The sequence below is a fragment of the Gorilla gorilla genome, chromosome 13 (genome assembly GCF_029281585.2).
Source record: "Gorilla gorilla gorilla isolate KB3781 chromosome 13, NHGRI_mGorGor1-v2.1_pri, whole genome shotgun sequence".
Taxonomy (NCBI): Eukaryota; Metazoa; Chordata; class Mammalia; order Primates; family Hominidae; genus Gorilla; species Gorilla gorilla.
Window position 1 is genome coordinate 23994383 of NC_073237.2, and position 26280 is coordinate 24020662.

Below are 26280 nucleotides of genomic sequence, written 5' to 3' on the forward strand. Positions count from 1 at the left end.
TCATTTCATGTCTCTGGGAATCTTTCTGTTAAATAAAGGACCAGATTTCATGATTACCAGGATTCTTTCAAACTCCAAAATTCTCGTTCTATGAGGGCAAGACAGAATATAATAAAATTTCACAGTATGATAATGTAGGGGTAGAAAAGATGTGATATCTTTCCTTACCCATCATAAAGGTCACAGGCGACACTCCTATAACAAAAGACAGGTTAGCAAAAGTAATGCATGATACATTTATTTAATCAAAGTTTTACACGACATGGAGTCTTCAGAAATGAAGACCCAAAGACCCAGGGGAAACTGTCTATTTTAATGCTTAGGTTCAATGAAGAATGGGCAGCCACGTGCAAAGGTGATTGGACATCTCTTCAGATTCTTCTTGGCCTTTCTGTATGACATTCCTTTCCCTAGGTGTAAAGCAGGACTGCTCTGGAACCAGGGTCTTGTGATCTGCTATCAAACAAGGTAGGTCAGAGAATTTCTTCATGGCCAGCTGCCACACGGAAAGGAAAGGAAGGTTAGAGTGATATTTCCAGGGTGTCATGGCTTGCTTTGGGCAAGAAGAATTCTGGTTTCCAGGACTCACTTCAGGGGAAAAGCAGGGGGTGGGAGACAGGAAGGCAGGAGAAGGTCAGAGGGAAACTTGGCTTCTGGGGCCTTCAGTCTCCTTTAGTTCAAAGCACTCTGGATGCCAAAGCATCATACTTCGGGGTATAATTTTATGAGCCCCAGCAATAACAGTCTTTGTGGGAATTCAGAGAATGGGGAGGAATGTGTAAGCTGAAAAAGAATGAAGGAAGAGATGTCAACTGAAGTCAGCTTTTACCCACGTGGCAAGCATCATTCTCTTTGGTTTTATGGAACAACAGTTGTGAAACTGGGCAACTTTCAGACAAACCATTTCATTCCTTCAGTAAATATCTAAGCTCTTATTATTGTCTTAAGTTTCAAAACAGGTCTCCCCATCCCATCTGGCCCCTAAAAAGGATATGTACTTAGTTAAAGAACACAAGACAGGGAATTTGAAGAATGACATTTCCCCCCAAAAGCCCAAATTTCTAACTTTGTGGTTCTTTCTAATGAGCTGTCTGTAGCTCAAGCCATACCCCTAGTAGCTGGATGATAAAAAAGGCTGTTATTTGATCCTCAGACTGGGGAGGAGCACTAGTGATTTCTTTCCCTGCTTTACTGGCCCTGAGAAGAATACAACTTCTCGCTTGCACTCTGATTAGCAGCAGGTAGAAGAAAAAAGCTAATGTTAGAAATTTTCCCCTGTCCCTGATGCTCCAGACACTGATTCAGCAGAGGTGAAAGGAACCGTTTTCATTGTTCAGAGCTATAGATTTATGAAAATTGCTTCTTTTGATAGGCAGCCAGGCATGAAGCAGCCTTCTGCTTCTAGTCTCAAAAAAAAAAAATACTGAGGGCTAATGATGTAAATCAAAGATATTGCCATATTTCCTGGATTTGGATCTCATTGCTACTCCTAGAGCAAAGAATGGTTCCTATGACTGAAGACAGAAACCATACAATGCATTCAACATTCTGTCTTTGGTAATCCCTGAAAGTCACACTAGAAACTTAGGATTGTGTTAGCTGTAGGAAGGAAATCTGAAGTTCCCATGGAGAGAGGCAAGTCAAAGTGCAAATGTTGAAGCTGCTGTTTTTCTCCATCAGCTTTCTTGGGAATTGAGGTAGGGACTTAAAACTGTTTTCACTAATGGCTCTTTAGTGCATCATAGTGAGTTTTTTATTCTTCCCATTAGAACTGAAAAATCTAACATGCTGCTGCCTTCACACCTCGTTTTCTGTCTTCATTAGGAAAGTAAATAGTGGCATGCAGGAAGCCTGGTGTAGGCTAAATCCTACTTGCCAGGAGGCTCTGCTGAGGTGGCTATTTAGAGGAAGAGAAAGAGCCCTGGACCCCAACTCAGAGGAAGAGTCAGGGCTATGTCTCCAATAGGATGGGAGCAGCAACAGATGGCTTTGCACTTCTGGGTCACGGGACTTCATCTGTGAAATAAGAGGGTGGGAGTGGGCAATTCTTGCAGGAATTTCCCCTACTATTAACATCTCCTGGTACATTTGTTACAATTGATGAGCCAATACTAATACACTATTATTAAGACCGTAGTTTACATTAGGGATCACTCTGTATTTTACATTCTACAGGTTATGAGAAACACACAATGACACATATCCATCATTACAGTATCATACAGAATACTTTCACCACCCAAAAAAATCCTCTCTGCTCCACCTATTCATCCCTCCTTTCCCCCAGAGGTCCTAAAGTATGTAGCCTTTTTGGATTGACTTCTTTCACTTAACAACATATATCTAAGTTTCCTCAATGTCTTTACATGTCTCTGCTAGCTCATTTCTATTTATCACTGCATAATATTTGGTTGTCTGAATGTACCACAGGTTATTTATCCATTTAGCTATTAAAAGTCATCTTCCAAGTCTTGGCAATTATGGATAAAGCTGCTATAACCATCTGTGTGCAAGTTTTTGTTGAACATATCTTTGTTTTCAGTCTCTTTGGGTAAGTACCAAGAACTGCAATTGCTGAAACATGTGGTAAGAGTATGTTTAGTTTTGTAAGGTACTGTCGGCCTGGTGTGGTGGCTCACGCCTGTAATCCCAGCACTCTGGGAGGCCCAGGCAGGTGGATCACGAGGTCAAGATGTCGAGACCATCCTGGCCACCATGGTGAAATCCCATCTCTACTAAAAATACAAAAATTAGCTGGGCATGGTGGCACGCACCTGTAGTCTCAGCTACTCGGGAGGCTGAAGCCGGAGAATTGCTTGAATCCAGGAGGCGGAGGTTGCAGTGAGCTGAGATCGTGCCACTGCACTCCAACCTGGCAACAGAGTGAGACTCCGTCTAAAAAAAAAGAAAGATACTGTCAAACTGTCATCTAAAGTGGCTATACCATATTGCATTCCTGTCGACAATGGATGGGAGTTCCTGTTGACTCATATCCTCCCCAGCATTTGGTGTTGTCAGTATTTTGAATGTCACCATTCTAATTGGTGTGTAGTAGTATCTCACTGCTATCTCAATTTGCATTTCTCCAATGACATATGAGGTGGAGCATCTTCTCATATGCTTGTCATTCTGCATATCTTCTGGGGTGAGATGTTTGTTCAGATTTTTTACTCATTTTTAAATGTTGTTGTTTGTTTTCTTCTTGTCGAATTTTGAGGATTCTTTATGTATTCTGGATACTAGTCTTCTATTGGATATGTGTTATACAAAGATTTTCTCCCAGTCTTTGGTTTGTCTTTTTATTGTCTTAACAGTGTCTTACATAGAATGGAAGTTTTAATTTTAATGAAGTCCTGCTTATCCATTTTTCTTGATGAATCATGCATTTTGATGTTGTACCTAAGGTCATAACCAAAATCAAGGTCAACTAAATATTTTCCTATGTTGTCTTCTAGAAGTTTTATAGTTTTGCACTTTACATTTAGGCCTATGATCCATTTCGACTTAATTTTTGTGACAGGTGTAAGGTCTGTGTATAGATTTATATTTTTGCATGTTGGATGACCAGTTATTCTACCACCATTTGTTGAGAAGACTACCTTTTCTTTTGAATTGCCCTTGCTTCTGTGTCAGAGATCAGTTCACTATGTACATGTGGGTCTATTTTTTGGCCAGCTGGTATGTTCCATTGATCTATTTTTTTATTCTTTCACCAATACCACACTGTCTTGATCACTATAACTTTATCATAGATTTTGAAGCTATGCAGTGTAAGACTTTCAAACTTGTTCTTCTTTAACATTTGTTGGCTAATCTGGATCTTTTGCCTTTTTATATAAACTTTGGAATCAGTTTGTCAGTACCCACTAGATAACTTGCTGGGATTTCTATTGGGATTGCTTTTAATCTATAGATGAAATTTGAAAGAACTGACATCTTCACAATATTGAGTCTTTCTATCCATATACTTAGAACAACTCTCCATTTATTTAGATCTTCACTGAATGCCTTCATTACAGTTTGACAGTTTTCCTCCTATAGATCTGATAAAATCAGAACAATGATGTGGAGCTATCACTGTCTTTGTTGAAGGAAACAACAAAATATACGTGCTCAATGGGAGAAGTATTAGCAAATTATCACACACTCTGATTTGTTTTCTCTTAAATGTCAATTAATGGATGAAATTACAATGTGAAAATAACCATTGTTAACTTGTGTGAAGAAAATATGAGGGAAGATGGCTGACTAGACATAGCCAGGAGGAACAGCTCCCACCAAGTGACCAGGAAATTGGGAAGACTGGTGTGCTCCTGGCAGATCTTCAGAGGGAAGGCTTTGAGGGCAGACAGAGGGAAGACACAGATGTTGGGCTGAAGGGGGAGGAAGCCGAGAACCCTGCAAGGGGCAGCCGGGAACCCTGCAAGGGGCAACTGTGCACCAGGACTCATTCCAGGTCCCCAAAATCTCCTGGAGGAGAGGTGAGTTGAACAGGCAAGGGGCAACCTCCTCTTGTCGCAGGCCCCTGAATTCCTGACAGGAGGAGACCCTACAACCACCAGGGACACTTGAGTTGTCAGGAAGACCTGCTTATAAAGTGTTAATGGTAGAACTCCAGACTGTGCAAAGCCCAGAAGGTTTTGTGTGGGAGCATCTGTAGTGGAGAATGGTCAGGGACACCCATTGCCCTAGGCTAGACTTGTTCTCATAGGAGACTTCAGCCCTAGGGGAACTGTCAGAAATGAACTCTGCAGGGCAGTCTTGCCCCTGAGACAGGGCCAGTCTGACCTGAGCATCCTTCAGTCTGCTCGCCCCTCCTGGGGCCCCAGCCTGGCCACACCTGCTTGCAGCGCAGCTTCACAGCAGGGTGCAGTGGAGGCTACCTCCTGAGGACCTGCATCATAGTTCCTGTGCTGGCTGACTGTGCCTGACCAGCAAAGATCTGCTGCAGAGTGGCCCCCATGTACACACATCAACCTAACTGTGCCCTGCCCCCACTGCAGTCTCCCCGTGCCACTTTGCCTGCATGCACTAGCCCACGGCCATCCCCCACATCGCTTTGCCAGTGCATGTGTGTGTGGGTGGACCTTGCCTCCCCTTTCCCGCCACAGCATGTGTGCCATGTTACTGCTGCCATCCCGAGTGCACTTCACCCTCTCGACCCCCCCACCATACTGCCATTGCTGTTGGAGCATTGATGAGTGGGCATAAGCCTGCCAGCCCCGCCCCTGCCAGCGCCCTGCCCCTGCACCAACACTACCACCAGTGTGACAATAGGCACCGAGAACAGAGGACCCACCCGTGTTCTGAGCAGCCATGACCACCCACGTGAATGTGCAAGGAGAACTCACACAGTCCTGTGTGAACTCACACACTCACACACTCACCAGTGCTTCACTCCCATGCTAACACCGCCACCGGCACAAATGCACACAAAGACACGGGGGTGGGGGAGGGGGCAAGCATCCCCCACCCTCAACCCCTGCACTGTGATGCCACAGTTGCTGCTATGAATGCCCACAATGAGGCCAGCATGCTGGCAGCCACTTGCTCCCTGCCGCAGCCAGTGAATGTGCACCACACCTCGCTGCCACTGCTGCTGCTGCTGCTGAAGGTGTGAACCAGGATGGATCTCACTGGCACTGCCCTATGAAGCACTTTGACTGGCACCACCCATCAGAGTGTTGTGACCAGTGGTCTTGGATCATCTTGGTCCTTCCAGCACAGCAGGTTCCTAACCTTTAGGGGCCAGAGACAAAGCCTAGGCCAGAAACCAGTCCCCCAGAGTTAGAGCATGCAGTTCGGGAGTCCTGAGCTGAGCCTTAGCCTCCTAAAATATTCCAGAAATGAAACCATTCAGCTGAACCCACCTTGTACCAAAACCAAACCCTCAAGGCCATCAAATAGAATAAAATAAAATAAAGCTCAGCCACAGGACATCAACTTAAAAGATTAAAGAAACATCAGCCCACAGAGATGAGAAAGAATCAGCACAAGAATCCTGACAGCTCAAAAGTCAGAGGGCCTTCTTCCCTCCAAATGACCACATCACCTCTCCAGCAAAGATGAGATGGTTGAAGTGACAGAAATGTAATTCAGAATATGGATATGAATGAAGATCATTAAGATTCAGCAGAATGTTGAAACCCAGTCTAAGGAAGCTAAGAGGCACAATAAAATGATACAGGAGCTGACAGATAAAATAGCCATAGAGAAAAGAATGTAGCCCACCCGATAGAGCTGAAAAACATGCTACAAGAATGTCATAATGCAATGGCAAGTATTAACAGCAGGATAGACCAAGCTGAGGAAAGAATCTCAGAACTCGAAGACTGGCTTTCTGAAATAAGACAGCCAGACAAGAAGAAAGAAGAAAGAGTGAAAGTAAGAAATCTCTGAGAAACATAGAATTATGTAAAGAGACCGAATCTATGACTCATTAGTGTCTCTGAAAGAGATGGGGAGAATGGAAACTACTTGAAAACATATTTTAGGATTTCATCCATGAGACCTTTCCCAACCTAGCTAAAGAGACCAACATTCAGATTCTGAAAATGCAGAGAACCCTGCAAAATCCTTCACAAGAAAATCATCCCCAAGAGACATGATTATCAGATTCTCCAAGCTTGAAATGAAGCAAAAAAATCTTAAAGGCAGAGGAAAATAAATGAGAGATAACCTACAAAGGTACAAAGGGAAGTCCATTAGACTAACAGCAGACCTATTAGCAGAAACCTCACAAGCCAGAAGAGGTTGGGAGCCAATATTCAACATTCTTAAATAAATGGAATTCCCACCAAGATTTCAAATCTAACCAACCTGAGCTTCATAAGTGAAGGAGAAATAAGATCCTTTTCAGACAAAGAAGTGCTGAGAAGATTTTTTTTTACCACCAGACATGCCTTATAAGGCTCCTAAAGGAAGTACTAAATATGGAAAGGAAAGTCTGTTACCAGCCACTAAAAAAAAAAAATACACTGAAATACACAGCCCAGTGACACTATAAGGCAACCACATAAGCAAGTCTTTAAAATAACCAGCTAACATTATGATGACAGGATTACATTCACACGTATCAGTATTAATCTTGAATGGAAATGGACTTAATTCCCCAATTTAAAGGCACAGAGTGGCAAGCTGACTGAAAAAGCAATACCCAATGGTATGCTGTCTTTAAAAAACTTATCTCACATGCAATGACATCCATAAATTCAAAACAAAGAGATGGAGGAAAATCTACCAAGCAAATGGAAAACAGAAAAAAAAGCAACTTTAAACCAACAAAGATTAAGAAAGACAAAGAAGGGCATTACGTAATGGTAAAAGGCTCAATTCAACAAGACATTACTATCCTAAATATATATGCTCCCAACACAGGAGCACCCAGATCCATAAAGCAAGTTCTTGGAGACCTTCAAAGAGACTTAGACTGTCATACAATATTAGTGGGAGACTTCAACACCCTACTGACCATATTAGACAGATCATTGAGGCAGAAAATTAACAAAGATATTCAGGACCTGAACTCAACACTGGACCAATGGACCTGATAGACATCTACAGAACACTCCACCCCAAAACAATAGAATATACATTCTTCTCATTGCCACATGGCACATACTCTGAAATCAACCACACATTGGACATAAAACAATACTCAGCAAATGCAAAAAGAACTGAAATTATACCAACCACACTCTCATACCACAGTGCAGTAAAAACAGAATTCAAGTCTAAAAAAATTGCTCAACACTATACAATTACATGGAAATTAAACAACCTGCTCCTGAATGAGTTTCAGGTAAATAATGAAATTAAGGCAGAAATCAAGAAGTTTTTTGAAACTACTGAAAACAAAGTTACAACATACCAGACTCTCTAGGACACAGCTAAGGCAGTGTTAAGAGGGAAATTTATAGCACTAAAAATCCACGTCAAAAAGTTAGAAAGATCTTAAATTAACAACCTAACATCATGACTAAAAGAACTAGAGAAGCAAGAGCAAACTAACCCCAAAGCTAGGAGAAGACAAGAAATAACCAAAATCAGAGCTGAACTGAAGGAACTGAGACATGAAAAACTATTCAAAAGATCAACAAAGCCAGAGCTAATTTTTTGAAAAAGTTAATAAGATAGATAGACCACTAGCCAGAACAATAAAGAAGAAAGAGAGAAGATCCAATTAACACAATCAGAAATGACAAAGAGGATATTAGCACTTACCCCACAGAAATAAAAATAATCATCAGAGAATATTATGAACCCGTCTACACACACAAACTACAAAACCTAGAAGAAATGGATAAATTCCTGGATACATACAACCCCCCAAGACTGAACCAGGAAGACATTGAATCCCTCCACAAACCAATAACAAACTCCAAACTTGAATTGGTAATAAATAGCCTACCAATAAAAAAAATAAAAATAAAAAAGCCCAGGACCAGATGGATTCACAACTGAATTCTGCCAGCTGTACAAAGAAGAGCTGGTACCATTACTAGTGAAACTATTTCAACAAATGGAAGAGGAGAGACTCCTCCTCAGCTCATTCTATGAGGCCATCATCATCCTGATATCAAAACCTCTCAGAGACACTAAAATAAAAGAAAACTTCAGGCCAATATCCTTGATGAACATGGAAGCAAAACTTCTCAACAAAATTCTAGCAAACTGAATCCAGCAGCACATCCAAAATTTAATCCACCACTATCAAATAGGCTTTATTCCTGGGATGCAAAGTTGGTTCAACATTTGCAAATCAATAAATGTGATTCATCACATAGACAAAACTAAAGACAAAAACCACGATTATCTCAACAGACAAAGAAAGACTTTTGATAAAATTTAACATCCCTTTATTTTAAAAACTCTCAGTGAACTAGATTAAAGACTTAAATGTAAAACCTAAAACTATAAAAATCCTGGAAGACAACCTAGGGAATACCATCCTGGACATAGGAATGGGCAAAGATTTCATGACAAAGATGCCAAAAGCAATTGCAATGAAAGCAAGTTTGACAAATGGTATCTAATTAAACTAAAGAGCTTCCGCACAACAAAAGAAACTATCAACAGGGTAAACAGACAACCCACAGAATGGGAGAAAATATTTGCAAATTATGTATCTGACAAAGGTCAAATATCCAGCATCAATAAGAAACTTAAGTAAATTTATAAGAGCAAAACAAACAATCCCATTAAAAAGTAGACAAAGGACATAAGCAGATGCTTTTCTAAAGAAGACATACATGTGGCCAACAAACATATGAAAAAAATCCCATTATCACTGATCATTAGAGAAATGCAAATAAAAACCACAATGAGATACAATCTCACACCAGTCAGAATGGCTATAATTAAATGTCAAAAAATTACAGATGCTAGTGAGGTTGCAGGGGAAAAAAAAAAACGCTTATGCACTGTTGGTGGGAGTTCAAATTAGTTCAATCATTGTGGAAAGCAGTGTGATGATTCCCCACAGAACTAAAAATAGAACTACCATTTCACCCAACAATCTCATTATTGGGTATATACCCAAAGGAATATATGTCATTCTATCATAAAGACACATGCATGCATATATTCACAGCAACACAATTCACAATCGCAAAGATCTGGAGTCAATCTAAGTGCCCATCAATGTTAGACTGGATAGAGAAAATGTGGTACATATACACCATGGAATACTATGTAGTCATAAAAAAGAATGAGATCATGTCTTTTGCAGGAACATGGATGGAGCTGGAGGCCATGGTGCTTAAACTAATGCAGGAACAGAAAACCAAATACCACATGTTCAAAACCAAATACCACATAATTGGGAGCTAAATGATGAGAACACATGGACACAAAGAGGGGAACAACACACACTGGGGCCTACTTGAGGATGAACGGTGGGAGGAGAGACAGGATCAGGAAAAATAACTATTGGGTACTAGGCTCAGTATCCGGGTGATGAAACAATCTATTTTCCTACATAACAAACCTTCACATGTACCCCTTAATCTAAAATACAAGATTTTTAAAAAAAGAAAATATGAGGAATAGCATACCATTTGGGTTGAGATAAGGAGAAAGAAAGCATGCTTCGCTTACAAGATTTTGTTGGAAAACTGCAAAAAAATGTCTTTTACAAAATTGGTAAACATTTTTTTTTTAAATCAACACCACAATCCTTAAGTGCTTTAGTCAAAATACTTGTCAAGTGAGTAAAAAAAACAAATTAGTTGATCTTGCCTCTCCCCAGATTTTAGGTTCTATCTACACAGGAACTGAGCAATAGATCTTATGTTATGACTTATTTTGGTAAAATAAATGGTCAGCATAGCAAGAAAATGAGTTTAATTGAAGTTTTTCCTGCCAAAGATTGTAGGTTCCCTCATTTATAGATACTGTATCATGGAATTTACTTTAGGTAGTTTTTTATTTTTTTTTCCTTCTCTGTCTCTGAAAAGACCTTGCATAGTAGTAAGCTTATTTTGGCTTAGTGATTGTCAGCCCCGACTTGATTACTCATTAAAGTAACCTGGAAAGCTTTAAAAATACTGAGGCCAGGCCCCTCCCCACAGATTATATTGAATTGAACCATGATGGGGCTAGAGAATTAGGATGTTTTTTGAAGCAGCTGGACTTGTGAGTCACTGGTAGCCACACGAAAATATCATTACATGCAGTTGTTTGATTGAATTAAATTTTTGTCTGAATTTCTGACCAGTTTTGATAAAGTATTTCATCCAGTACCCCATGTGCATACAGACTCACTTGTCTACTATAAGAGGAAAGTATTGTGTGACATGTTTTCATGAGTCCCTCACATTTCTGCACATTTGACGAACAGACACAGACTGCCCTTTGTTTTGACCATCTTTTCAAGCATGTTGGTATCTCCTTCTGGAACAAAGACTAGGCATAGTTAGGGATCTTTACAAGGGATTTGCATTCCCTGAGCTCAGGGCTCCTATCCCATAATGCATGTGCAAGCATCCATCTGAGTCCATCCATGTCCTTCCTGTGGGACTCCAGGGCTAGGACAACTGATACCCTGCTGCTTATGCTGTTTGTTGGTCCATAAATAATAATGTTATTGACTGGGTGTGGTGGCTCACGCCTGTAATCCCAGCACTTTGGGAGGTTCAGGCAGGCAGATCACAAGGTCAGGAGATCGAGACCATCCTGACTAACATGGTGAAACCTTGTCTGTACTAAAAATACAAAAAATTAGCTGGGCGTGGTGGTGGGCACCTGTAGTCCCAGCTACTCGACAGGCTGAGGCAGGAGAATGCTGTGAACCTGGGAGGCAGAGCTTGCAGTGAGCCAAGATCATGCCACTGCACTCCAGCCTGGGCGACAGAGCGAGACTCCATCTCAAAAAAGTAAATAAATAAAATAAAATAATAACAATAATAATAACATTCTTTGTCTCTGACCTGGGAGTCTTATTTCTTTTGGCAGCATCCATGAGAGTGGCAGGCCAACTTGTTAGATTGTAAGTAGTATAAAATTTCAGACCCTTTACTGTTCTTGCCAGGAAGATGAGTGTTAAATTGGAGTAATACTTTGAAAATAAATGCAGAGAAACAATGTCTGGGAATAACTATTAAAAAGACATAATATATGAGGATCTCTGGGGTGTCCCACTTGGTAGAGCTATAAGGTAACAGGGTGAATGTATCTTCTGAAAAGCCACAGCTTGCCTGTGATGCCACGTTACAGGAAGTCATCGCATTTTGCAGGTATTTTGCATTTACGTTTTCTCGCAGCTGAAGGAATAATCGCTGTCTGGAGGTCTTAAAAAATAGATAATTGTCTCTAATACTATATCTTTACTGTTCACATTTCTTGTTATTGAACATCTACATGTCCAGGTGTGGTGGCTCACACCTGTAATCCCAGCAGTTTGAGAGGTCAAGGTGGGAGGATCACTTGAGCCCAAGAGTTCAAGACCAGCCTGGGCAACATAGTGAGACTCCACCTCTACAAAGAAAAAAAAAATTAGCCAGGCATGGTGGCATGCACCTGTTGTTCCAGCTACTCAGGAGTCTGAGGTGGGAGGTTCACTGCAGCCTGGGAAGTTGAGGCTGCAATGGGTGTGATTGCACCTTTGCACTACAGATTACAGACTGGGACACAGAATGAGACCCCATCTCCAAAAAAAAAAAAAAAAAGAAAATCTACAAAAATATGTGTTTCTGTGGACCAGCTAAATATATTAGTGTTATATTATTAGGGAAATTTGATGAGTTAAACCCACTATTTAAATGCCATAACTAAAGGCCACATCACATCTTTACAGTGTAGTTTTAAACTAGACCATCCAGTTTCTAATGAAGAGACAACTCCGTCAGTTCCGACATGAGCCCAAACAAAACTTCATCCCCCCATGAAGTGGATTACAGATATGCACACACATCAGCAAGGGAAGCATGACAACAGTTCATTTAATGCTCTTATATGCAACCCTATATTGTATTCTGAACACAATGAAAATAAGATGTGGGCCAAGCATGGTGGCTTATGCCTGTAATCCCAGCACTTCGGGAGACCAAGATGGGAGAATCACTTGAGCTCAGGAGTTTGAGACCTGCCTCAGCAACATAGCGAGATCTTGTCTCTGAAAAAATATATTCTTTTAAGCGAAAAAAAAAAAATAAGATGAGATGTCTGCCCTTCAGCATATAATAATAATAATTTTAGAGCATCTATTCTACACCAGACATTGTGACTAAATGCCATACAAGGCGCTGTTATAATTTCCAATGTACATATGGTAGGGCTGAAGTTTAGGAAGTTTAGCTTGTTCAAACGAGAACACATGGACACAGGGAGGGGAACATCACACATCAGGGCCTGTAGGGGGATGAGGGACAAGAGGAGGGAGAGCATTAGGACAAACACCTAATGCATGCGGGGCTTATAACCTAGATGATGGGCTGATAGGTTCAGCAAACCACCATGGCACATGTATACCTATGTAACAAACCTGCACATTCTGCACATGTATCCCAGAACTGAAAAATAAAATAAAATTAAAAAGTTTAGCTTGTTCAGCATCCCATAGTAAGACACTGAGATGCAGGACTCAGGCTCTTAACTGAACAACATCCTATTACACAGATGCTACTTGAAGAAACAGATCAGCCCACCTACCTGACTTGACACCTTATAAATGAAACAGCCCTGTGAGCACACCTCAATGCAATCTCAGAAGATCCTCCCAAGCTATTTCACTTATTTACAAGGGAAATGGGAAATTGTTGCTGTAGCTGACAATATATTTATTGAAAACATTAGAGTGGAAGAAGTAAAGTACAAGTGAATTTGACATTTCAGAACATTTTGGCTTTTTGTCAAAGGTATTTGAAATTGCAAATGAGGCTTTGGCAGTTACTGAAAAGATGTATCAACTGAGTTCAGGAGATGAGTTTTGGGGTCAATCTTGAATTCTCTTCCTAGGGAAGATCTGTGTTGGTGAAGCATAGAGTTTGCAAAGGCATTCCTCTGAATTTGTGCTATTTATACAGAAGAGCTCTCCTTTCCTGTGGATTTCATTTACACGATTGGAAAAATTGCCTCTTTATTCGAAATAATCTTTGTGAAATTATATTTTCCAATGTATAATAAAAGAGGTGAATCTGGGAAATGTGTGTAGTAAAAAATTTGACTTGGACATGCCATTAGGTTAAAAGATTGAATTAGGATTTATTTTAAAGATTCAGCATGGCAAAGAGGAAAGTGGCCAACTTTAGGATCTATAAATCCAATGTTGAATACTGGCCTGGCCTCGTCCTCATGCAGTGACCTTGAAGGTTTCTTATGAAAAGAGAACTCTTGTTAGTGCCTGGTATTAGGCTTTTACTCACAAGCTGATCACTGTTGCTCTATTTGTCACTGAGATTTTCATGGTGATAGTGAGGAAATGATGGTGATAATGAGGATAAATTTTTTAAGTATCTCAGAAATGGAAGAAAATATTACAAGCATTGAATTATAAATGTGTGCCTATTGAGCTTATGCAAGAATAAGGCAGAACTTTCCCTCAAGGTGCACGAGTATTATTGAAGAAATAATACAGACAGAATTACAAACATCGACTATATGATAAACTTTTGAAGTGCACCTTGCGAATAGATCCAAAGGAGGGTTGGGTTTTTGCTAGAAGGATTCATACTCATTTGAACAACTCAATGGAGTATAAATAATTGAAATAAAATACCTTAACATGTTTATTCAATTACTGAAGCCAGTCTTATAAATTATAACACAGAAAAATAGACATATTTTTATTTGGGTATATTGTTTCTTGCCTTTAGGACGTTATAATGAGGTATCACATTTAAACATAAGGCTGACATAAGACGTCAAAACAGATTATGAGGGATATGACTAAAAGTTGTTCTTTCCAAATATAGGTGCACAACTCAAAAATGTCTAACTTATAAGAACTTTCAATCTGTATGAGATTAACCAGTTAACTTGTTATCATACCTAATGAGTACACTCCTGGTATAGTTAACTTTAAAACAGATGAACTTTATAATACATGATTATGAGTAGACAATATTTCAGAGATCCTAAAAAGCTTGTTTAAAATGTCTCTTTTGATTAGAATGAAAGATAAACAGTGACAGATGATGCCTATTGTTTCCACGGTAAGTACACTAATTAAAAGTAACATTGGGCCAGGCACCGTGGCTCACGCCTGTAATCCCAGCACTTTGGGAGGCCGAGGCAGCTGGATCACGAGGTCAGGAGATAGAGACCATCCTGGCTAACACGGTGATGAAACCCCGTCTCTACTAAAAATACAAAAAATCAGCTGGGCGTGGTGGTGGCGGGCACCTGTAGTCCCAGCTACTCGGGAGGCTGAGGCAGGAGAATGGCGTGAACTCAGGAGGCAGAGCTTGCAGTGAGCTAAGATCGCGCCAATGCACTCTAGCCTGGCAGACAGAGCAAAACTCTGTCTCGAAAAAAAAAAAAAGTTAATGTTTAGCTTTTAACTTTCACTATATATATATATATATATATATTTAAATGGAGTCTTGCTCTGTCACCAGGCTGAAGTGCAGTGGTGTGATCTCGACTCAGGACAACCTCCACCTCCTGGGTTCAAGCGATCCTCCTGCCTCAGCCTCCTGAGTAGCTGGGACTACAGGCACACACCACCACACTGAGCTAATTTTTGTATTTTTAGTGTCGACGGGGTTTCACCATGTTGGCCAGGATGGTCTCAATCTCTTGACCTCATGATCCACCCACCTCAGCCTCCCAAAGTGCTGGGATTACAGGCATGAGCCATTACGCCAGTCCCCACAATAAGATTTTCGAACTCACAACAATATAATAGAGCTGGAAGATGAGCTCTGTTGAGGGAGAAAAGGGTACACCAAATTCCTGATATGGCTTGCATATTAAAAGCCAACTCAGGCTGGCTCAAAGGTGAGAGTCTTGCTCTGAGCCAGAAGGTGGAAGGTGTGAGACAGACATAGAAATGAAGGTGTGTCCTCTCTGCAGAGGAAGGATAGGGCAGTATTAGAGGAGACATGGCTATGCTGTGTAGCTGCCTGGACTTTGAGAAAGACCTCATGCCACAGGGCTGAGGAACATTCCTGTGGATCCCTAGTACACACGGGATCAAAGGGATACCTTAATCTACAGTTTCCTAAAAACAAACAGTTAAGTTGCTTTTAAAAATTAAAAAAATATACATTATTTTTATTATTTTAAAAGTATGGAAATTTTTTAGTCACTGGGGAAAGGAGGGGAAAGCATTTATTTTTATACAGTTACTTAATTACCTCCAAAACACAAATTTTGGAAATCATATTTGCTGGTACAAGTATTTTAATGAACAAGAATCCATATATTGAGGTTATGATTAGAGAGCTCAATGTATGCATTTGCCATCTTGCTCGAGCTCGGCATAGCATGAAAACCTAAGTTTATTCCCAAAGTATATAACTTCAAATAAAAAAAAAAAAACTTCAAGTTCCAGCCACACACTCTCTCTCTCGCTCCGTACCTCCCTCTTCATCATCTCTCTATATATCTTACATACTTTAAAGCCCCAGCCAGGTGCAGTGGCTCATACTTGTAATCCCAGCACTTTGGGAGGCCGAGGCAGGTGGATCACCTGAGGTCAGGAGTTCAAGACCAGCCTGGCCAAGATGGCAAAACCCCATCTCTACTTAAAATTCAAAAATTAGCTGGGCATGGTGGCACGCCTGTAACCCCAGCTATTTGGGAGGCTGAAGTAGGAGAATTGTTTGAACCCGGGAGGTGGAGGTTGCAGTGAGCTGAGATCACGCCACTGCACTCAGCCTGGGGACAGAGCGAGACTCTGTCTTAAATAAATAAATGAATAAACAAAATAAAATAAAGTCCCACTTCACTTCTCAAATGAGACTTCTGATTAACATTTTGGTTTGTAAACCAGGGAATAACTCCTACATTTTATTCATTCAGGGAGAACAGACTATATGCTGGGTCATATGTTATGTTCATATTTTCTCTGACTCTCATTCATGAAGATGTCTGCCTTTCATTAATTTGTTTTCTTGTCACTCTGTGAAAACATAACTTCAAGACTCACAGACACTGAAAAATACTATTTTTCAACCACTAATTTCTAACGTTGTTGAAGGAAAGCTTCATTTCCCCCAGGAAGCTTTCACTTTGAAGACACAAACTCCCTGAGTGGAACAGGAGTTTTATCTTCACTTTGGAGCTCTAGAGGACCATAGAGAGAATCTAGTCCAACATTACAGATAAAGAAACTGAGGCCTAGAGGAGACAGGTGACTTGTAGAAAGGTCCTACAGGGAGTAGCAGAACCCGAACCCACAGGCAGTCCACCTAACTCTGAGACCGGGTCGCACTGACAATGCCATGTCCACCTTCATTACAGCACAAAATTCAGGGAATGGGGAGCATCTATAGAGCTCTTGGGAAATAAAACACCAAAGCTTGCAGATCCACTGATGAACCCAGTGCTGCATTTATAGACCCACGTTAAGGGTCAAGCACACACGTCAGCTACTGAAGAAAAGAAATTCTGACCTGGACTGAGTACATTAGCATCCTTGTTAGTTGCATTTGCTAAATAAGTCTCTTCTAAGCTCAACTCTCTGAAGAACCTCCAGGAGTTATGAGAGGTTTTGAAGAGAAATTGTAATTACTTGGGCCTTGACGAAAAGGATGAAAAAAGGTCTTTAATAGTTCTGTGAAGGAACAAGAGGATTTTGTTCATGGCCATAAAAACTAAACTCAGCAAAGGAGAAAACATAAGGCAATGGAGAAAAAATAGCCCTCTCAACAAATGGTACTGAAACAACGGGACATCCACATGAAAAAATGAGTCTAGACAAAGACCTTATGAGCTTTGCAAAAATTAACTCAGAGTAGATCATAGACCTAAATGTAACATGCAAAACTGTAAAATCCTAGTGGATAACATCAGAGAAAACCTGGATGACCCTGGATACGGTGATGACTTTGCAGATTATCCAGGAATTGCACTCCTTGCTATTTACCCAAAGGAGCTGAAAACTTACGTGCACACAAATACATTCACACAGACATTTATCGCAGCTTTATTCATATTTGCCAAAATATGGAAGAAACCAAGATGTCCTTCATTAACTGGCTGAATAAAAAAACAGTGGTACATTCAGGCAACACCAATGAAAGAAATATTTTGTAAGCTAGAATTTATTAAAGTTAAAAACTGGCTGTGCATGGTGGCTCACGCCTGCAATCCCAGAGTTTTGGGAGGCCGAGGCGGGTGGATCACCTGAGGTCAGGAGTTCAAGACAAGCCTGGCCAACATGGTGAAACCCTGTCTCTACTAAATATACAAAAATTAGCTAGGTGTGGTGGCCGGCACCTGCAGTCTCAGCTACTCAAGAAGCTGAGGCAGGAGAATTGCTTGAACCTGGGAGGTGGAGGTTGCGTGAGCTGAGACACCACCACTGCCCTCTGGCCTTGGCGACAGAGCAAGACTCCATCTAAAAAAAAAAAAACCCATAGATACTATGAGAATGAGAAGACAAGTCACAAACTGGGACAAAGTATATTCAAAAGTCATGTCTGATAGAGGACTGTTATCTGAGTTATATAAAGGACACTTAAAGCTCAACAATAAGAAAACTAACAACCCGATTTTTAAAAGGGCAGAAGACCTGAAAAGATGCCTCATCCAAGAAGATATACAGATGGCAAATGAGTATATGAAAAGATGTACAACATCATATGTCACTGGAAATTGCAAATCAAAACAACAGTGAGACACCACTACACATCTATTAGAATGGCTTAAGTCCAAAACACTGACAACACTAAAAACTAGTAAGGATGTGAAGCAACAGGAATTTTCATTCATTTCTGGGCAATGCAAAATAGTACAGCCTCTTTGGAAGAGAGTTTGACAGTTTTTAAAAAACTAGGCCAGGCGCGGTGGCTCATGCCTGTAATCCCAGCACTTTGGGAAGCCGAGGTGGGCAGATCACGAGGTCAGGAGATCAAGACCACCCTGGCTAACACGGTGAAACACCATCTCTACTAAAAATACAAAAAAATTAGCCGGGTGTGGTGGCGGGCGCCTGTAGTCCCAGCTGCTGGGGAGGCTGAGGCAGGAGAATGGCGTGAACCCAGGAAGGCAGAGCTTGCAGTGAGCCGAGATCGTGCCACTGCACTCCAGCTTGGGCAACAGAGTGAGACTCCGTCTCAAAAAAAAAAAAAAACTGAACATATTCTTACCAGATGATTTAGCAATTGCATTCCTTGATATTTTCCCAAAGGAGGTGAATACTTGGATCCACACAAAAACCTGCACACAGATGTTTACAGCAGTTTTATTCATAATTGCCAAAATGTGGAAGCAATCAAGACGACCTTCAGTAGCTGAATGGATAAATAATCTGTGGTACATCCAGACAATGGAATATTATTCAACCTAAAAAGATGAGACCTATCAAGCCACGAAAAGACATCAAGAAACCCTAAGTGGACATTACTAAGTAAAAGAAACCCAATCTGAAAAGGCTAACTACTTTTGATTCTAAGTGTATGGCATTCTGGAAAAGGCAAAACTCTGGAGACAGTAAAAAGATCAGCATTTGCCACTTGTTAGGGAGGAGGGAGAGATGAATAGACAAAGCACAGAGGCTTTTGGGGGCACTGGAACTATTCTGTATAATACTATAATGGTGGATACATGTCACTACACCTTTGTCAAAACCTATATTATGTACAACGCCAAGATTAAAATCTGTTGCAAACTATAGACTTTGGATGATAATGATGTATCCATGTAAGTTGGTTGTGACAAGTGTACCACTCTGGTGAGGGGTGCTGATTGATCACGGGGGAGGCGGTGCGTGTGTGGAGGCATAGGGTATATGAGAATTCTCTGTACTTTCCACTCTGTTTTGCTGTGAAACTAAAACTATTCTGTAGAATAAAGTGTATTGTTTTTCTTAAAAAGGTAAACTTACTTTAAACCTAATATGAGACTTAATCATTATCAAAAAAAGGGAAAATGCTTCCAATTGAGAATTCCTGGAATTTACTGGTGTTTAGTAAAATTAAAGGCCAATGATGAAGAAAGTTAAGGTCTGCCACAGGCTGGATATCTTGCAATGACTTTCTTTATAGCTAGTGTATTTTGAAAAGTAAAAGAACTTCATGGGTAGTGAAAACTTAATGAAAATTGCAACTGTCTCATTAGATGATATCACAGGCATTTAGGTATGTTCAAAGGTCTATGGTTGGGCCGGGTGAGGTGGCTCATGCCTGTAATCCCAGCACTTTGGGAGGCCCAGGTGGGCGGATCACAAGATGAGGAGATCGAGACCACCCTAGCTAACATAGTGAAACCCCGTCTCTACTAAAAATATACAAAAATTAGCTGGGCGTGGTGGCGGGCGCCTGTAGTCCCAGCTACTCAGGAGGCTGAGGCAGGAGAATGGCGTGAACCCGGGAGGCGGAGCTTGCAGTGAGCAGAGATCCCGCCACTGCACTCCAGCCTGGGCGATAAAGCGAGACTCCATCTTAAAATAAATAAATACATAAACAAAGGTCTATGGTTTACTAAAAGAGTGATATTCCAATTCAATTATATTTAACGTTTTGGTGAAACATATTTTTAAAAATGCGAACCAATAAAACCAAACAGTTTTACTTTAAAAATACAAGTTAACTAAGCATGCTAACACATTTCTCAAGAGATGGATGGAACCCCACACCTAGTGGGGTCTAGCAAAAAAAAAAAAGAAGTGCCCATTTTTAGGAATAAAAAGTATTTAACCCAGTCTTTTTCTTTGTTTTGATAAGGAGCCTGGCTCTGTCGCCCAGGCTGGAGTGCAGTGGCGAGATCTCAGCTCACTGCAGGCTCTGCCTCCTGGGCTCACGCCGTTCTCCTGCCTCAGTCTCCATACCCCAGTCTTTACTATTTAATACAAGATGTCTAGATTTAAAATGAATTACAAGCTACATAAAAAGGCAAGAAACAACACATTTCCAAGTGGCCGAGCAATCATCAAAACCACACTCAACACTCAGCTCTGACACAAGTGTTTGTTAGAATTTTCTGATAGAAAATTTAAAAACAACTGTAATTAATATGGTAAAAGCTGTAATGAAGAAACTGGCACCATGCAAAATCAGATGAGTAATTTTAGCAGAGATATGGAAACTATAATATGAATAAAATGGAAATGCTAGAAATAAAACTTTGGTAACAGAGATAAAGAATTCCTTTGATAGACTCGTCAATAGACTTCATGTAGCCAAGGAAAGACTCTTGCGCTTAAGAAAGGAATCAATAGAACTCGCCCAAATTGAAATACAGAGGAAAACAAGAATGGGGAAAAAACAGAACACAGCATTCAAGAACTAGGGATATCTATTCCATATTATTAAACAATCTAGTACAGATATAATTGGAATCTGAGAGACATATGTGAAGAAGTAATGTCCAAGAATATTCCAGAAGTTAACAACAGACTGGAAACCACAAATCCAAGAAAATTGGAGAACATCAAACAGGGAAAATAAAACATAACAACTTGGGTATATAATTGTCAAGCTATTAAAAACAAAAGGCTTCTTCTCCAGATTTCTATACATTTTTAAGGAATTAAAGGAAAGGCCTTCTGAAGAAAACATAAAAGCCATTACTTTCTTTTGCAAAGGACAAAACTTAAACAAAGAACTAACTTAAACATGAAGAGGAATTAACTGGCTCATATAAATGAAAAGTAAGATATATTTTCTAATCCAGAATATTTCTGGATTCAGGAATTAAATAGTATCATCAGGATTGTGTGATTCTGTCCCTGACATCTGCCTTTCACCCTGCTGGGGCTCAGAAACCCATACACCAAAATACAGTGCTTTGACATGATGAACTCCAGAAGAAGCTTCAAGGTCTCTTTTTTTTTTTTTTTTTTTTTTTTTTTTGAGACGGAGTCTCGCTCTGTCACCCAGGCTGGAGTGCAGTGGCACGATCTCCTCTTACTACAAGCTCCACCTCCCAGGTTCACGCCATTCTCCTGCCTCAGCCTCCTGAGTAGCTGGGACTACAGGCGCCCGCCACCGCACCCGGCTAATTTTTTGTATTTTTAGTAGAGACGGGGTTTCACTGTGTTAGCCAGGATGGTCTCGATCTCCTGACCTTGTGATCCGCCTGCCTCAGCCTCCCAAACTGCTGGGATTACAGGTGTGAGCCACCATGCTCGGCCACTTCAAGGTCTCTTTGACCTTCCCTCCTCTCCTTTCTCTCCCAAAGCACAAGATAAAGTTGTTCTCTGAAGTTTCTTTATAGGCCTAAAGTATGGAACTAACATAGAAGAAAACAATTACCTCTGGTATTCTCCCTGAGTTTTCCTTAACTGAAATCATATTGAAGGAAGAAAGACTGAAGTCTGCCAACATATCTGGACAGACTTTTGTCACAAACCATTGTCTGCTCTGTGGGCCCGACACACTTGGTCCCAGGTCAATGTATGTTCTTCAAACCCATTGAATCTCCCCCAAAATTATTTACTACCCCTCTAAAATCATTCACACTTCCCTACTTCTCTTTCCCTTAATAAGAGTGAATAATCGCCTGTACCCCAATTTGTGGTGGAGCAATCATTCTGTGATTCTCTCTCATATACCCTAGTAAATGTATATGCCATTTATCTCACTAATCTGCCTTTTGTGAGTTGATTTTTCAGTCAATCTACTGAAGGCAAAAAGATAAGCCTTCCCTTGGCCCCTAACTCTATTGGTCAATAGAGTGTGATACTGAAGGATTTGATACAGAATCAAAAATCAATGGTTAGATCATGTCATAGATCCTCCACTTTGATCAATATAGCTTTAAATTCTCTGGGAGTGATTCTTAACTAATGATGGTCATCAGAGTCACATGGGAACAATTTCTGAAGACAGATTCCAAGATCATATGAATACAAGAATAGGGCTTGAAGATGCACATTCCCAAAATCTCTTCATGGAATTCTGATGACTTCCCTTTTAGTAAACTAGGTTTTTTGAACCCTGTCTACCTCTTAATGTCTATCCAAAAGAAGGCAAGATAAAGACCTTTGAAATAATGCTTAAGATTTGCATAATCAGCCAGGTGCAGTGGCTCATGCCTGTAATCCCAGCACTTTGGGAGGCTGAGATGGGCGGATCACAAGGTCCGGAGATTGAGACCATCCTGGCCAACACGGTGAAACTCCGTCTCTGCTGAAAATACAAAAACACACCTGTGGTCCCAGCTACTCGGGAGGCTGAGGCAGGAGCATGGCATGAACCTGGGAGGCAGAGCTTGCAATGAGCCAAGATCCCGCCAGTGCACTCCAGCCTGGGAGACACAGCGAGAGTCTGCCTCAAAAAAAAAAAAAAAAAAAAAAAAAGATTTGCATAATGTTAATCATTGTCTAGCTATGCAGATTCTATTAACAGTTTCCGGAAAAGCAACCTGTTCTGGATGTTATTACATGTTTAAATTAAATGAGCTCTCTTCTTTTAAAAGAAACAGAACCAAGAACCAATGACTTTCAGAGAATGATTAACTCTCCAACAATAGCCCCTCCCAAAACTAATGTGACATGAGAGTCTAGAAATTATTTTCTACACTGAAATAAAATTTGCATTATACTGGCAATAAACTATTTCTAGATGCATGAAAGCATCTGCATAGTCAAAAGGCTTAGGGAAGTCTCTCCTGGAGAAAAGCATCCCCAGATGAACGTACTTCCTCTGTAATGGGTGATGGGCAGAACAGAAACACCTGAGCACCGGACTGGAGGTGAAAAGTCCTATGTGGGACTGATTAGATTTGGAATCTTGGAAGTTACAAGTCATTTATGAAGTCTCAGATTACCATATGTAAAATGAAGGGTTTTTAATGAATGGCTGCAATCTAGAGTTTCTATTCACAAGTGTTCTTAAATGTGCTGATTCTAATTGGGGATAGAAAGATGAGCCCTTGACTTCCTCCCCGAGCCCCTGATTTTTGCTAACCTGTTGTTTTTCTCTGTACTAATTTCCTCTTCCACAGTTTTTACAACAACAGTATTAAAAAGGCTAATTGGCTGGAGAAGTATGGCAGACAGCGTGAATTCCAATAGAAGAGCCAATAAGAAGACACTTTACAGAGGAGTTGACTGATGAGCACAGGGACCTTGGGAGCTCTAAGCATGCCAAAAGTTTAGGTTGTAAGAAGGAAGGTTTAGCAAACAGAAGATTTCAAGGGCTTTGTGGTCTGTGTTAAGGGTTTTGGGGTTTATCCTGTGGAGCCACAGGGATGAAATGGAAACCATTACACTCCCTCTCCCTCTCTTGGTTCATGTGTCCAAAAATGACCAACTCAAGCTCCAGTGCCTCTTGCCTGATGCCTTCCTTCATCACTTGCTGGATACACTGTCCTGAAACAGTGACTTTGTCATGCTTTCATTTTTAAAAAAACATATTCCTAATGTAGAGAGTCTGGAGAGGAGCAATGGTAAAGGCAAGAAAACGAGTTTGCAAATTTTTGTAAATGATTCATAAAATAGATATTGATGTTGTTAATTAAGGCAGTAGCCTGGGATAAAGAGTCGTCCATGGGTTTAAGAGATGTTAAGAGGGTAGAGTAAGCAGTAATTTCTTTTTTTTTTTTTTTTTGAGATGGAGTCTTGCTCTGTCACCCAGGCTGGAGTGCAGTGGCATGACCTCAGCTCACTGCAACCTCTGCCTCCTGGGTTCAAGCAGTTCTCCTGCCTCAGCCTCCAGAGCAGCTGGGACTACAGTCGCACACCACCACGCCTGGCTAATTTTTGTATTTTTAGTAGAGACGGGGTTTCACCATATTGCCCTTGCTGGTCTTGAACTCCTGACCTCATGATCCACCCGCCTCGGCCTCCCAAAGTGGTGGGATTACAGGCGTGAGCCACCTCGCCCAGCCAGTACTTTCTTATTAACTGAATATCGAGGTGGAGGATGAGTGGCAGGAGAGATAGTGAAAAAAAGCTCAGGGTAACTCCAGGTCTGACTTACATAACTGAAGGGACATAGTGCCATTTATTAAAACAGGGATGTCTGCAAATTATTTGATTGAGGAAACAGAGAAAATGAGTTCAGTTTTGCATATCTGTTTTTGAGACATTTGTCTTTGGTGCTTAACTATTTGTATAGCATTTGCCCAGGAGATAGAACTGGCCAGAGATTTGGGGTTATCGCCAACTGAGACCAATAAGTAGTTTAGATCCTCACTATTCAAAGTGTGGTGTATGGCCCAGGAGCATGGACATCATTTGAAAGCTTGTTTGAAATGCACGATTTCATACTTCATCCCAGACCTATTGAATAAGAATATGCATTTTAAGATTCTCAGATAATTTATATGTACATTAAAATTGGAAACCACTGGTTTACATTACTCAGAAGAATACATTGTGAAAAATAAGCTCAAGGATGGAACATGAGAGACATCACATTCAAGAAGCAGGCAGGAAGAATGGTTAGTAATGGAGACCAAGGAGGCACATTCAGAGACCTTAGAAGAGGGTGTGGAAAAACGGTATCATGGAATCCAGGGAAAGACAGGGTTACAAGAGGAAAGGCTTAACACCTGAAAATTCCAGAGTCAGATGAGCTCGGATCTGACTACTGAGGAATTGAGGGCTTCAATGTTTATAAGAGTGCATAGACCCAAGGAAGTGGGTGGAGACCTGACAAGGAAGTGATGGAAGACTTTTTTTTTGGAGAAGTTTGGCCTTGAAGAGGTAATGGCCATGGCTGAGGGAGACAGTGGGTGGGTAGAAAGCAAGATCTGAAATGTAGAATTGGTTTTTCTCTTCACAGGAAAAAATTTTGATCATGTTTATAAATTGAAAAGATTAAAAATATATGAAAGGGAAGACTGATGTTAATAATTGGACAGCATCTTGATTATGACCGAGTAAACAATGTCAGGATGGACTGCCTTTGAGCAGAAGGGTTTTTCCCTCCAAGCCTTCTCAGATTAGAAGACAAGAACGTGAGCGTGATTGCATGCAAATATGGGTAATGTCTTGATGTGGTTGTTTTAGAGCATGACAATGGAGAGACTTTCTGGCTGATAATCAAATTTTCTTTGTGAATGAAAGGCAAAATCTTCTGAGGGGTGGTGAAGATTTGGTAGAGCCATAGGAGAAATGGAAGAGGATCCTGAAAGTTCTGCAAAGCTGCTCCCGTGGCTGTAAATCATGAGCACCAACCTCACTTGGCGGGTGAATTCTTGTGGCAACACTCTATAGCCCAGGGACAGGAACGGGAAAAGCCATGGTTGTTTTGATCCAGTTTGAAAGTTGGAGTGTTATAGGTTGAAGCATGTGGAGAGTGCTGATGAACACGATCAGAACCAAAGAGAACAAATTGAAGCTTTGAGGGGGAAACTTGAAAGGGAGTGGAGGGACTGGCAGGATAAGTAAGATGAAAGTGGACACGGTTTAGAGTTTAGAATTTAGAAGGGAATTAGTTCTCAGTACCGGTACCACCTAGTGTGGAGTGGGTAAAGAGACCAGTGAGGGAAACTGAATATAATAGAGTTTCAAGTTACAATCCTGTCAGAATCAGTTTAGAAGTCATCTTCTAGACTCCAGTAGCCAAGAGACTTCACGTCTGAGGCAGGAAAATCTCTGAAAGCATGAGTTCCAGTTTTCTTGTTTCTTATCACCTGCCTTTGAGTGAGTCATGTCACTCAAAGGCAGGTGATGAGGACTTGGAGACACTTGGAGTTCAATGGGCCTGACCCACTGAGTTGCAG

The 26280-nt window shown here is 40.8% G+C and overlaps 1 long non-coding RNA gene across 2 annotated transcripts in view; it reads right to left on the minus strand.

The window, feature by feature from the left end:
- Positions 1-223: 223 nt before the first annotated feature.
- LOC129524551 (uncharacterized) overlaps positions 224-26280 on the minus strand; it is a 50301-nt gene continuing 24244 nt past the window's right edge. For both annotated transcript variants that reach the window (XR_008668350.2, XR_008668351.2), the window contains exons 5-6: positions 2775-2895; positions 224-783 (exon numbers count right to left, since the gene is read on the minus strand). This is a non-coding gene — a long non-coding RNA (uncharacterized lncRNA). The remainder of the gene's footprint in view (positions 784-2774; positions 2896-26280) is intronic.